Source organism: Hordeum vulgare, chromosome 6H (genome assembly GCF_904849725.1).
Source record: "Hordeum vulgare subsp. vulgare chromosome 6H, MorexV3_pseudomolecules_assembly, whole genome shotgun sequence".
Taxonomy (NCBI): domain Eukaryota; kingdom Viridiplantae; phylum Streptophyta; class Magnoliopsida; order Poales; family Poaceae; genus Hordeum; species Hordeum vulgare.
The window spans coordinates 205,402,242-205,418,198 of NC_058523.1; positions in this window are offsets into that span (position 1 = coordinate 205,402,242).

Consider the following 15,957-nt stretch of genomic DNA (forward strand, 5'->3'; position numbering starts at 1 on the left):
GTTTAAGGGACCGGCTTGCTCATTGGTCGTCTTATTTCAATGAAGTTGCTCTTCGAAAATCCTGCTTTCTTCGAACCCTCTTCACAATTATCTTGTTGGTACATGTCCTTTGCAATAAAATACATATGCCATTGAGTGGGCCTCCAATGCTTTGGCTTGATGAAAATTTTGGGAATAAGAAATCCATACGATGTTGAACCGGTCTTCTGTTGCTATAGCTAAATAAAATTATTGGGATGAAAAATCCATCTGATGTCAAGCCGGTCTTTCATACAATTGACATCTTGAAAGTTCTCTTCAATTTTTTGATATAACCATATTACCTATAGCCCCCAAGCTCCAGGTTTATCAGTTCATGTGACTTGGAGATTTGTAATACTATCTTTGACTATATAGCCTCCAAGTGTCGGGTTGTCTTGCCTACAGCACCCTAGGACTTGTAATCAGCTTAAATTTATAAAACATCAACTGGTGTAGCCCCAAGGGCCGGCTCATTAGTGTGTGATGGGTCGGGTCTTCAATTTGGACCACATGATCTGTGAAACAACTCAGTGCTCTAGCCCCCAAGTGTCGGGTCGCATGCCTGCGACAACTTGGGACTTTGTATTTGTCTCATGTTCATAAAACGTCAGCCAGTGTAGCCCCCAAGGGTCGGGTCATTATGCAATAATGAGCAGGGACTTTATAGATCTGATTATGTAAACTTGAGCAACAATGTGTAGCCTGTTGGCTTATAACGTAGGTGCATCGCATGCGAACTAAAAAAATTCCTACGCGCAGAGAATCCAAGAGAATGCTAGGGAGATGGATCACACATCGTTACCACTAGACGCACACTGCCATGCAATACAAGTAGAGATAGGGAAGCATGTCCGCATGGTCCGTCTCCTCCTCGTCTGATCTCCTTCGAACAATTGGTCGCCGGATCGTATCCCTCGAACAGCCGGTCGCCGGATCCCACGTACAAGGCCACCATATATTTTCCACAAAACAGCCACCATACCTACCTATTATGGCATTTTCATAGCCATTCCGAGATATATTGCCATGCAACCCCACCGTCCAATTTTTATGACACGCACCATTACTTACATATTGCTATTAGAGTCATACTTTGTTCTAGACATCGAGTCATAATGTTTTGAGTTGTAAGTAAACAAAAGTGTGAAGATGTGCATTATTAGAGCATTGTCCCATGTGATTAAAGGATGATGGAAGCTATGATTCCCTCACAAGTTGGGATGAGTCTCTGAACTTCACAAAAAATAAAAGAGGCCAGCACCATGTTCTTCATAGAGAGTCTCGTATTTTGTCACTTTCATATAACTAGTGGAATTACATCTTTTGCACGACCACTTAGTTTCCTTTTTGAGCTTCCATACAGTTATAGCTCTAGTGCATTTGTTGCATGGCAATCTCGAGTCACTCACATTAATATCCATTGATGAGCATCTCCAGAGCCCGTTGATATGCCTAGTTGATGTGAGACTATCTTCTCCTCTTTCTTTTTTGCAACCTCCACCACACTCTATTCCACCTATAGTGCTATATCCATGGCTCACACTCATGTATTGCGTGAGAGTTGAAAAGGTTTGAGAACACAAAAAGTGTGAAACATTGCTTGATTTCATCGGGGTTGTGCATGATTTAGATACTTTGTGTAGTAAAAATGGAGCGTGGCGAGACCATATTATTTTATAGGGATAACTTTCTAAGACCATGCTATTTCGAAAGGAAGCAATTACCTTATCTGTATGCTTGAAGTATTATTGTTTTTATCTAAATATTAGACTTTTATTTTCAATCTAATGGATCTGAATATTCATGACATAATAGAGAATATTACATGGATAAATATGTTAGGTATCATTCGAGATAAAAAATTCTGTTTTTATCGTTTACCGACTCGAGGATGAGCAGGAATTAAGCTTGGGGATGCTTGATACGTCTCCAACGTATCTATAATTTTTTATTGTTCCATGTTGTTATATTATCTATTTTGGATGTTTATATGCGTATATATGTTGTTTTATATAATATTTGGGACTAACCTATTAATCTAGAGCCTAGTGCCAGTTTTTGTTTTTTCCATGTTTTTTAGTATTGCAGATAAGGAATAATAAACGGAGTCCAAACGGAATAAAATCTCCGAAATGATTTTTCTTGGACCAGAAGAAACGCACCAGACTTGGAGTAGGGGGCAGGGCATCTCCCGGGAGGCCACAAGCATGCAGGGCGCGCCCTAGGGGGGTGGTCGCGCCCCCTGGGTTGTGGGTCCCCTGGAGGTCTCCTAACCCTTTTATTTGGCCTATAAATTCCCAAATATTCTTGTATCGCCAAAAGGAGCCACGAAAATACTTTTACACCGTCGGGAGCCTCTATTCCCATGAGATTCAATCTGAGAGCCTTTTCCAGTAATCTTCCGGAGAGGGAATTGATCATGGAGGGCATCTACATCAACTCCATTACCCCTCCGATGATGCGTGAGTAGTTCACCATAGACCTACGTGTTCATAGCTAGTAGCTAGATGGCTTCTTCTCTCTCTTTGATCTTCAATACCATGTTCTTCATGATCTTCATGGAGATCTATCCGATGTAATACCCTTTTGCAGTGTGTTTGTCGAGATCCGATGAATTGTGAGTTTATGTTCAGATTATCCATGTATATTATTTGACTTTCTTCTGAATTATTATATGCATGATTTCATATCTTTGCAAGTCTCTTCGAATTATTGGTTTGGTTTGGCCAAGTAGATTGGTAATTCTAGCAATGGGTGAAGTTCTTAGTTTTGGGTTCAATCTTGTGGTGTCCTCACCTAGTGACATAGTAGGGGTAGAGAGGCACGTATTGTACTCTTGCCATCGAGGATAAAAGGATGGGGTTTTCATGATATTGCTTGAGTTTATCCCTCTACATCATGTCATCTTACTTAATGCATTACTCTATTCATCATGAACTTAATACTCTAGATGCAGGCAGGAGTCGGTCGATGTGTGGAGTAATAGTAGTAGATGCAGAATCGTTTCGATCTACTTGACACGGACGTGATGCCTATATGCATATTCATTGCCTTGGATATCTTTATAATTATTTACTTTTCTAACAATTGCTCGACGCTAATTTGTTCACCCACCATATTATTTTCCTTTATGAGAGAAGCCTCTAGTGAACCCTATGGCCCCCGGGTCTATTTTCCATATTATACTTTCAGATCTATAAAGAAGAAATACGAAAAATATATTCGTGTAATTTATTTACATTTGTTTCTGCAATCTTTTATATCTATCTCTATCAGATCTCATCCTTGCAAATAACTCTGAAGGGATTGACAACCCCTTTATAGCGGTGGGTGCAAGTGTTTTATTGTTTGTGTACGTGCTACGATTGGGGCTTAATACGTCTCCCACATATCTATAATTTTTTATGGTTTCATGCTATTCTATTGTCAAACTTTGGATGTTTTGCATGCCTTTTATATATTTTTTGGGACTAACTTATTAACTCAGTGCCAAGTGCCAGTTCCTGCTTTTTCCATGTTTTGACCACTTTCAGAGGGACTAACTTATTAACTCAGTGCCAAGTGCCAAGTGCCCCCACCCCGCGACCAGGGGGGTAAGCCGGGGCCCACAGGCTTGTGGGCCCCCTGAGCGCCCCCTGACCTAGGGGTTGCGCCTATAAATTCCCTAAAAATCCCAAAAAAATCAGGAGATCATTGAAATTACTTTTTCGCTGCCGCAAGCTTTTGTCTCTGGAAGATCCCATCTGGGGCATGTTCTGGTGCCGGAGGGGGGATTCGTACACGGAGGGCTTCTTCATCAACACCATGACCTCTACGATAATGCGTGAGTAATTCACCATAGACCTATGGGTCCATAGCTAGTAGCTAGATGGCTTCTTCTCTCTCTTGGATCTTCAATACAAAGTTCTCCGTGATCTTCATGGAGATCTATCCGATGTAATCTTCTTTTGCGGTGTGTTTGTTGAGATCCGATGAATAGTGGATTTATGATCAGATTATCTGTGAATCTTATTTGAGTTTCTTCTGATCTCTCTTATGTATGATTTCATATCCTTGTAATTCTCTTAAAGTTGTGGGTTTTGTTTGGCCAACTAGATCTATGATTCTTGCAATGGAAGAAGTGCTTGGTTTTGGGTTCATACCGTGCGATGACCTCACCCAGTGACAGAAGGGGTAGCGAGGTATGCATCGTGTTGTTGCCATCAAGGGTAAAAAGACGGGGTTTTCATCATTGGTTTGAGATTATCCCTCTTCATCATGTCATCTTGCTTAAGGCGTTACTCTGTTCGTCATGAACTCAATAAACTAGATGCATGCTGGATAGCGGTCGATGTGTGGAGTAATAGTAGTAGATGCAGAAAGTATTGATCTACTTGTCTCGGACGTGATGCCTATATGTATTATCATTGCCTTAGATATCGTCATGACTTTGCGCGGTTCTATCAATTGCTCGATAGTAATTTGTTCACCCACCGTGATATTTGCTATTATGAGAGAAGCCTCTAGTGAACAGTATGGCCCCCAGGGTCTACTCCACACCATATTTTCAGCCTTACACTTTTTACTTCATTGCACTTTCCGCCTTCAGATCTCACTTTGCAAACAATCTTGAAGGGATTGACAACCCCTTTGAAGCGTTGGGTGCAAGCTTGTTTGTGTTTGCGCGGGTACTCTGGACTTGATGAGGCCCTCCTTCTGGATCGATACCTTGGTTCTCAACCTGAGGGAAATACTTACTGCTCCTCTGCTGCATCACCCTTTCCTCTTCAAGGGAAAAACCGACGCAAACCAGAGAAGTAACTGTTGGAAATATGCCCTAGAGGCAATAATAAATTATTTATTATTATATTTCTTTGTTCATGATAATCGTTTATTATCCATGCTATAATTGTATTGATTGGAAACACAGTGCATTTGTGGATACATAGACAAAACACTGTCCCTAGTAAGCCTCTAGTTGACTAGCTCATTGATCAAAGATGGTCAAGGATTCCTGACCATAGGCAAGTGTTGTCACTAGATAATGGGATCACATCATTAGGAGAATCATGTGATGGACTAGACCCAAACTAATAGACGTAGCATGTTGATCGTGTCATTTTGTTGCTACTGTTTTCTGCGTGTCAAGTATTTGTTCCTATGACCATGAGATCATATAACTCACTGACACCGGAGGAATGCTTTGTGTGTATCAAACGTCACAATGTAACTGGGTGACTATAAAGATGCTCTACAGGTATCTCCGAGGGTGTTCGTTGAGTTAGTATGGATCGAGACTGGGATTTGTCACTTCGTGTGACGGAGAGGTATCTCGGGGCCCACTCGGTAATACAACATCACACACAAGCCTTGCAAGCAATGTGACTTAGTGTAAGTTGCGGGACCTTGTATTACGGAACGAGTAAAGAGACTTGCCGGTAAACGAGATTGAAATAGGTATGCAGATAATGACGATCGAATCTCGGGCAAGTAACATACCGAAGGACAAAGGGAATGACATACGGGATTATATGAATCCTTGGCACTGAGGTTCAAACAATAAGATCTTCGTAGAATATGTAGGATCCAATATGGACATCCAGGTCCCGCTATTGGATATTGACCGAGGAGTCACTCGGGTCATGTCTACATAGTTCTCGAACCCGTAGGGTCTGCACACTTAAGGTTCGACGTTGATTTATGCGTATTTGAGTTATATGGTTGGTTACCGAATGTTGTTCGGAGTCCTGGATGAGATCACGGACGTCACGAGGGTTTCCGGAATGGTCCGGAAACGAAGATTGATATATAGGATGACTTCAGTTGGTTACCGGAAGGTTTTCGGGCATTACCGGTAATGTACCGGGAATGACGACTGGGTTCTGGATCTTCACCGGGAGGGGGGACCACCCACCCGGGAGGGCCCAAGGACCTTGGGTATGGCGCACCAAGTAGGTGGGGTCAGCCCAAGGCTGTCTTGTGCAAGAGAAAGAAAAAACCAAAAGAAGAGAAAGAAAAAAAAGGAAAGGTGGGAAAAGAGAGAAGGACTCCACCTTCCAATCCTAGTTGGACTAGGATTGGAGGAGGACTCCTCCTCCCCTTGGTGGCGCAGCCCTTGGGGCTCCTTGAGCCTCAAGTCAAGCCTCCCCTCCCTCCTCCTATGTATATGGAGCAATTAGGGATGATTTGAGACAACTTTTTTAAGGCAGCCCGACCACTTACCTCCACGGTTTTACCTCTAGATCGCGTCTCTGCGGAGCTCGGGCGGAGCCCTGCCGAGATTAGATCATCACCAACCTCCGGAGTGCCGTCACGCTGCCGGAGAACTCATCTACCTCTCCGTCTCTCTTGCTGGATCAAGAAGGCCGAGATCATCGTCGAGCTGTACGTGTGCTGAACGCGGAGGTGCCGTCCGTTCGGCACTAGATCATGGGACGGATCGCGGGACGGTTCGTGGGACGGTTTGCGGGGCGGATCGAGGGAAGTGAGGACGTTCCGCTACATCAACCGCGTTCACTAACGCTTCTCCTGTGCAATCTACAAGGGTATGTAGATCGGAAATCTCCTCTCGTAGATGGACATCACCATGATAGGTCTTCGTGCGCGTAGGAAATTTTTTGTTTCCCATGCGACGTTCCCCAACAGTGGCATCATGAGCTAGGTTCATGCGTAGATGTCTTCTCGAGTAGAACACAAAAGTTTTTGTGGGCGGTGATGTGCGGTTTGCTGCTCTCCTTAGTCTTTTCTTGATTCCGCGGTATTGTTGGATTGAAGCGGCTTGGACCGACATTACTCGTACGCTTACGAGAGACTGGTTTCATCACTACGAGTAACCCCATTTGCTCAAAGATGACTGGCAAGTGTCGGTTTCTCCAACTTTAGTTGAATCGGATTTGACCGAGGAGGTCCTTTTATAAGGTTAAATAGCAATTCATATATCTCCGTTGTGGTGTTTGCGTAAGTAAGATGCGATCCTACTAGATACCCATGGTCACCACATAAAACATGCAACAACAAAATTAGAGGACGTCTAAGTTGTTTTTGCAGGGTATGCTTGTGATGTGATATGGCCAACGATGTGATGTGATATATTGGATGTATGAGATGATCATGTTGTAATAGATAATATCGACTTGCACGTCCATGGTACGGCAACCGACAGGAGCCATAGGGTTGTCTTTCAACTAACATTTGTGCTTGCAGATGCGTTTACTATATTGCTAGGACGTATCTTTAGTAGTAATAGCATGAGTAGCACGACAACCCCGATGGCGACATGCTGATGGAGATCATGATGATGGAGATCATGGTGTGACGCCGGTGACAAGAAGATCGTGCCGCTGCTTTGGTGATGGAGATCAAGAAGCACATGATGATGGCCATATCATGTCACTTATGAATTGCATGTGATGTTAATCCTTTATGCACCTTATCTTGCTTAGAACGACGGTAGCATTATGAGGTGATCTCTCACTAAAATTTCAAGACGAAATTGTGTTCTCCCCTACTGTGCACCGTTGCGACAGTTCTTCGTTTCGAGACACCACGTGATGATCGGGTGTGATAGACTCAACGTTCACATACAACGGGTGCAAAACAGTTGCACACGCAGAACACTCGGGTTAAGCTTGACGAGCCTAGCATGTGCAGACATGGCCTCGGAACACATGAGACCGAAAGGTCGAGCATGAATCGTGTAGTTGATATGATTAGCATAGAGATGCTTACCACTGAAACTATTCTCGACTCACGTGATGATCGGACTTAAGATAGTGGATTTGGATCATGTACCACTCAAATGACTAGAGAGATGTACTTTTTGAGTGGGAGTTCTTAAGTAATATGATTAATTGAACTAATTTTCATGAACATAGTCTAATGGTCTTTGCGAATTACGATGTAGCTTGGACTATAGCTCTACTATTTTATATGTTCCTAGAGAAAATTTAGTTGAAAGTTGATAGTAGCAAACTTTGCACAAGATTGTCCTCGTTGCTGCGCAGAAGGCTTATGTCCTTAATGCACCACTCGGTGTGCTGCACCTCGAGCGTCGTTTGTGGATGCTGTGAACATCCGACATACACGTTTGTGATGACTACACGATAGTTCAGTGCAAAATACTTAATGGCTTAGAATCAAGGCGCCGAAGACGTTTTGAAACGTCACGGAACATAAGTGATGTTCTAAAGAGATGAAATTGTGATTTCATGCTTGTGCCCTTGTTAAGAGGTACGAGACCTCCGACAAGATTCTTTCTCCACAAAGTAAAGGAGAAAATCTCAATCGTTGAGCATGTGCTCAGATTGTCTGAGTACGACAATCGCTTGAATCAAGTGGGAGCTAATCTTCCAAATGAGATAGTGATGGTTCTCCAAAGTCACTACCACCAAGCTGTGAGAGCTTCGTGATGAACTATAACATATCAAGGATAGATACAATGATCCTTGAGCGATTCGCGATGTTTGACACTGCGAAAGTAGAAATCAAGAAGGAGCATCAATTGTTGATGGTTAGTAAGACAACTAAGTTCCAAGAAAGGCAAGGGCTAGAAGGGATACTTCGTGAAATGGCAAAACAGTTGCTGCACTAATGAAGAGACCCAAGATTAAACCCAAACTCAAGACTAAGTGCTTCTGTAATGAGGGGAACAGTCACTGAGGCGGAGCAACTCTAGGTACTTGGTAGATAAGAAGGCTGGCAAAAGTCGAAAGAAGTATATTTAATATACATGATGTTGGTGTGTACTTTACTAGTACTCCTAGTAGCACGAGGGTATTAGATACCGGTTCGGTTGCTAAGTGATTAGTGACACGAAATGAAAGCTACGGCATAAACGGAGACTAGCTAAAGGCGAGGTGACGATACGTGTTGGAAGTGTTTCCAAGGTTGATATGATCAAACGTCGCACACTCCATCTACCATTGGGATTGGTGTTAAACCTAAATAATTGTTATTTGGTACTTGCGTTAAGCATGAACATGATTGGATCGTGTTTATTGCAATACGATTATTCATTTAAAGAGAATAATGGTTACTCTATTTGCTTGAATAAATCACCTTCAATGGTTTATTGAATCTCGATCGTAGTGTTACACATGTTCATAATATTGGTGCCAAAAGATACGAGGTAATGATGATAGTACCACTTACTTGTGGCACTGCCGCTTGAGTCTTGTTGGTATAAATTGCATGAAGAGGCTCCATGCTGATGGATATTTATACTCACTTGATTTTGAATCACTAGTGACATGCAAATCATACCACATGAGCAAGGCCTTGTTTTCATTGAGATGAAACAAGATAGTAACTTGTTGGAAGTGATACATTTTGATGTATGCAGTCCAATGGGTGCTGAGGCACGTAGTGGATATCATTATGTTCTTACTTCAATGACGATTTGAGTGGATACAAGAGTATTTACTTAATGAATCACAAGTCTAAAATATTGAAAAGTTCAATTCTGTTTCAGAGTGAAGTTCGTCGTAACAAGAGGATAAACTGTCTACGATATGATCATAGAAATGAATATCTGAGTTACGAGTTTTGATACGCAGTTAAGACAATGTGGAAATTGTTTCGCAGTTCATACCACCTGGAACATCATAGTGTGATGATGTGTCTGAACATCATAGCCACGCACTATTTGGTATGGTGCATGCTATGATGTCTCTTATCGAATTACCACTATCGTTTATGGGTTATGCATTAGAGACAACCGCATTCACTTTAAATAGGGCACCGCGTAATTCCGTTGAGATGACACAGTATAGACTGAGGTTTAGAGAAATCTAAACTGTCGTTTCTTGAAAGTTTGGGGCTTCGACTCTTATGTGAAAAAGTTTCAGTCTGATAAGCTCGAACCCAAAGCGGATAAATGCATCTTCATAGGATATCCAAAACAGTTCGGTACATCTCCTATCTCAGATCCGAAAACAAAGTGTTTGTTTCTAGAAATGGATCCTTTCTCGAGGAAAGATTTCTCTCGAAAGAATTGAGCGGGAGGGTGGTAGAACTTGATAAGGTTATCGAACCATCACTTCAACCAGTGTGTAGCAGGGAGCAGGAAGTTGTTCTATGGCGCCTACACTAATTGAAGTGAAAGCTGATGATGGTGATCATCGAGCATCGAATCAAGTTACTACAAATCTCGTAGGTTGACAAGGTCACGTACTACTACAGAGTGGTACGGTAACCCTGTCTTGGAGGTCATGTTGTTGAGCAACAATGAACCTATGAGTTATGGAGAAAGCAATGGTGGGACCGGATTCCGACAAATGGCTGGAGGCCATGGAATCCGAGAGAGGATCCATGTATGAAAACAAAGTGTAGACTTTGGAAGAACTACTTGATGGTCATAGGACTATTGAGTAAAGATGGATCTTTAAAAGGAAGACAGACGATGATGGTGATAAGTCACTATTAAGAAAAGCTCGACTTGTCGCAAAGATGTTTCTGACAAGATCAAACAGTTGACTATGATGAGACTTTCTCACTCGTAGCGATGCTAAAAGTCTGTTAGAATTATGTTAGTAGTTGTTGCATTATTTTTTAAATATTGCACATAGGATGTCAAAACATTGTTTCCTCGACGGTTTCCTTGAGAAAACATTGTATGTGATACAACCAGAAGGTTTTGTCGATCCTAAAGATACTAGCAAGTATGCAAGCTCCAGCGATCCTTCAATGGACTGGTGCAAGCATTTCGGAGTTGGATATACACTTTGATGAGATGATCAAAGATTTTGGGTTTGTACAAGGCTTATGAGAAACTTGTATTTCCAAAGAAGTGAGTGGGAGCACTATAGAATTTCTGATAAGTATATGTGGTTGACATATTGTTGATCAGAAGTAATGTAGAATTTCCGTGAAGCATAAAAGGTTGTTTGAAAGGAGTTTTTCAAAGGAATACCTGGATTGAGCTACTTGAACGTTGAGCATCAAGATCTATGGAGATAGATCAAAACGCTTAATAGAAGTTTCAACAAGATGCATGCCTTGATAAGTTTTTGAAGGAATTCGAAATAGATCAGCAAAGAAGGAGTTCTTGACTGTGTTGTAAGGTGTGAATTTGAGTAAGACTCAAAACCCGACCACGACAGAATAAAGAAAATAGACGAAGGTCGTCTTCTATGCCTTAGCCGTAGACTCTAAAGTATGCCATGCTGAGTACCGCACCTGATGTGTGCCTTGCAGCTAGTCTGTTAAGAGGTACACAGAGTGATCCAGGATTGAATCACTGATCAGCGGTCAAAGTTATCCTTAGTAACTAATGGACTAAGTAATTTTTCTCGATTATGGAGGGGGTTAAAGTGTTCGTCGTAAAGGGTTACGTCGATGCAAGCTTTGATACTAATCCGAATAACTATGAGTAGTGAAACGGATTCGTATAGTAGAGTAGATATTTGGAGTATTTCCGAATAGCACATAGTAGCTGCATCTATAAGATGACATAAAGATTTGTAAAGAACACACGAATCTGAAAGTTTCAGAATCGTTGACTAAAACCTCTCTCACGAGCAAGACGTGATCAGACCCCATAACTATATGGGTGTTGGATTCGTTGGAATCACATGGTGATGTGAACTAGATTATCGATTCTAGTGCAAGTGGGAGACTGTTGGAAATATGCCCTAGAGGCAATAATAAATTAGTTATTATTATATTTCTTTGTTCATGATAATCGTTTATTATCCATGCTATAATTGTATTGATTGGAAACACAGTGCATGTGTGGATACATAGACAAAACACTGTCCCTAGTAAGCCTCTAGTTGATTAGCTCGTTGATCAAAGATGGTCAAGGTTTCCTGACCATAGGCAAGAGTTGTCACTTGATAACGGGATCACATCATTAGGAGAATCATGTGATGGACTAGACCCAAACTAATAGAGGTAGCATGTTGATCGTGTCATTTTGTTGCTACTGTTTTCTGCGTGTCAAGTATTTGTTCCCATGACCATGAGATCATATAACTCACTGACACCGGAGGAATGCTTTGTGTGAATCAAACGTCGCAACATAACTTGGTGACTATAAAGATGCTCTACAAGTATCTCCGAGGGTGTTCGTTGAGTTAGTATGGATCGAGACTGGGATTTGTCACTCCGTGTGACGGAGAGGTATCTCGGGGCCCACTCGGTAATACAACATCACACACAAGCCTTGCAAGCAATGTGACTTAGTATAAGTTGCGGGATCTTGTATTACGGAACGAGTAAAGAGACTTGCTGGTAAACGAGATTGAAATAGGTATGCGGATACTGACGATCGAATCTCGGGCAAGTAACATACCGAAGGACAAAGGGAATGAGATACGGGATTATATGAATCCTTGGCACTAAGGTTCAAACGATAAGATCTTCGTAGAATATGTAGGATCCAATATGGGCATCCAGGTCCCGCTATTGGATATTGACCGAGGAGTCACTCGGGTCATGTCTACATAGTTCTCGAACCCGCAGGGTCTGCACAGTTAAGGTTCGACGTTGTTTTATGCGTATTTGAGTTATGTGGTTGGTTACCGAATGTTGTTCGGAGTCCCGGATGAGATCACGGATGTCACAAGGGTTTCCGAAATGGTCCGAAAACGAAGATTGATATATAGGATGACTTCATTTGGTTACCGGAAGGTTTTCGGGCATTACCGGTAATGTACCGGGAATGACGAATGGGTTCCGGATCTTCACCGGGAGGGGGGACCACCCACCCAGGAGGGCCCAAGGACCTTGGGGGTGGCGCACCAAGTAGGTGGGGTCAGCCCAAGGCTGTCTTGCGAAAGAGAAAGAAAAAACCAAAAGAAGAGAAAAAAAAGGAAAGGTGGGAAAAGAGAGAAGGACTCCACCTTCCAATCCTAGTTGGACTAGGATTGGAGGAGGACTCCTCCTCCCCTTGGTGGCGCAGCCCTTGGGGCTCCTTGAGCCTCAAGGCAAGCCTTCCCTCCCTCCTCCTATATATATGGAGCAATTAGGGCTGATTTGAGACAACTTTTTCAAGGCAGCCCTACCACATACCTCCACGGTTTTACCTCTAGATCGCGTCTGTGCGGAGCTCGGGCGGAGCCCTGCCGAGATTAGATCATCACCAACCTCCGGAGCGCCGTCACGCTGCTGGAGAACTCATCCACCTCTCCGTCTCTCTTGCTGGATCAAGAAGGCCGAGATCATCGTCGAGCTGTACGTGTGCTGAACGCGGAGGTGCCGTCCGTTCGGCACTAGATCGTGGGACGGATCGCCGGACGGTTCGTGGGACGGTTCGCGGGGCGGATCGAGGGACGTGAGGACGTTCCACTACATCAACCGCGTTCACTAACGCTTCTGCTGTGCGATCTACAAGGGTATGTAGATCGGAAATCCCCTCTCGTAGATGGACATCACCATGATAGGTCTTCGTGCGCGTAGGAAATTTTTTGTTTCCCATGCGACGTTCCCCAACAGTAACAAGAAGAATTCCTAGCACCAAAGAAGGACTTTTGTTGCCGCAGAAGGGCCTTGCTTGTTCTTCCTACTGGATTGATACATTGGTTCTCAACAAACTGAGGGAAATACTTATCCACTTTGTTGCATCACCCTTTCCTCTTCAAGGGAAAACCAACGCAAGCTCAAGAAGTAGCAAGAAGGATTTCGGGCGACGTTTCCGGGGAGGCTACATAGAAATATCACGCCTACCAAGTACCCATCACAAACTCATCTATTGCATTTACATTATTTGCCTCTCGTTTTCCTTTCCACCACTTCACAAATTTGTCGTTTTATTCGCCTTTTTCTTGCCCGATCTCTTTTTGTCTACTTGTGTTGCCATGTTACTTCTATCTGCTTGCATCTTTGCTTGCTAAAAATCTATTTATATGGATCCTCATCCACTTGCTAATCTTTTTAAGAGATCCAATTATGATGAACCAATTGCTAGTGAGTTGAGTGTACTTGATTATCTCCATGAAGTTTTGCTTGAGATTCGTGAATGTGAAAATTGTGATGAAGTCATTGACGATGTTTCCTTGAATGAAAAGCATGATTGCAATGATGTTGTTACAAATTCTATTAATATCAATTGTTCTAATGATATGCAAACCCATAAGCTTGGGGATGCTATATTTGATGAGTTTGCCATGACCACTACTTGTTGCAATGATCATGATTTGGGTGATAATGCTTCTTATGATCTTTATAAATTATTTAATACTCTTGATCAATATGATATCGAAAGTGGGCTTGTAAGAATGTCAACTTTAGGTAAAAAGATTCCCACATATTTGGAGAGTGTTTAATCTTATGATTTTTTTTGATACAAGTGCGTTTGGAGAGGTCATGCCTTTAGTTAATGTTAATCCCACTAACTTTGAAGATTGTAAGAATTTTATGCTTGTGGATCATGAAAATAATGCTTTATGTGATAGCTATATTGTTGAATTTATTCATGATGCTACTGAAAATTACTATGAGAGAGAAAATATGCTTTTACATATTGGAATAATATCAAGTTTCTTCTCTATGTGTTGGAAATTTTGAAGATATACTTGTTTTCCCTTCCTATGCTAATTGATTCTTTTTGCCATAATTTATTTTCTCACAAAATACCTATGCATAGGAAGTGGGTTAGACTTAAATATGCTTGCCAGGTGATTCATGATGCTGTGTTCATGTTCCAGTTCTTTACCTTTTTGCGAGCATCATTGAAATCGTTATGCCTAGCTAGGGGGGTTAAACAATAGCGCTTGTTGGGAGGCAACCCAATTTTATTTTCATGCTTTTGTTTTTGCTTCTATTTCTGAGTGCTGCACACATTATTACCTCTGTAATAATTGTGTTTTCTTGTTTCAGTTAGGGCCTTAGCCAAGTAAGACCTTTGGGATGGTCTACGGTGTTTGCAAGTTGATTTTCTTGAAAAACAGAAAATTTCGCACTCAGTCAAGGAATTTTGTAAATTCACTGGAGCGTGCTTTTGATCTGATTTTGTATACAAAAGATTGTTTTGGAAATTGCCCAGATTTTTCTAATGTTTCAGAATTTTTGGAGTTACATAAGTATTCGAAGTAAACAGATTGCTACATATTGTTCTATTTTTGACAGATTCTGTTTTCTTTGTGTTATTTGCTTATTTTGATGAATCTATGGGTTTTATCAGGGGGGGTATGAACTATGGAGAAGTTGGAATACAATAAATATTCCAGCAATAAAAATAAATAATGAGTTCACAACAGTACCCAAAGTGGTGGTTTGTTTTTCATATACTAATGGATGTCATGAGTTTTGTGTTATGAAGTTTTGAAGTTTTGGGTAAAGATATGATGAACTATGGAATAAGGAGTAGCAAGAGCCTAAGCTTGGGGATTCCCAAGGCACCCCAAGCCATATTCAAGGAGACCAAAGACCCTAAGCTTGGGAATGCCCCAGAAGGCATCCCCTCTTTCGTCTTCAATCCATCGGTAAATTTACTTGAGGCTATATTTTTATTCACCACATGATATGTATTTTGCTTGGAGTGTCTTGTATGATATGAGTCTTTACTTCCTAGTTTGCCACAATCATCCTTGCTGCACACACATTTTGATGAATCGTGAATTTATTAGAATACTCTTTGTGGTTCACTTATATCTTTTGAGCTAGGCAATGTTGCTCTAGTGCTTCACTTATATCTTTTAGAGCATGACGGTGTTGTATTTTATAGAAATTATTAAACTCTCGTACCTCACCTATATTATTTTTATAATTCTTTAAACAGCATGATAATTGGTTTAGGTTATGAATTTAGTCCTAATATAATGGGCATCCAAGAGGGATATAATAAAAAATTTCATATTAAGTGCATTGGATACGATGAAAAGTTTGATTTCTTGCATATAGTTTTGAGATATGAAGATGGTAATATAAGAGTCATGCTAGTAAGTAATTCTGAATTATGAAAAATACTTGTGTTAAAGCTTGTGATTCTCGTATCATGCACGTATGGTGAACCGTTAT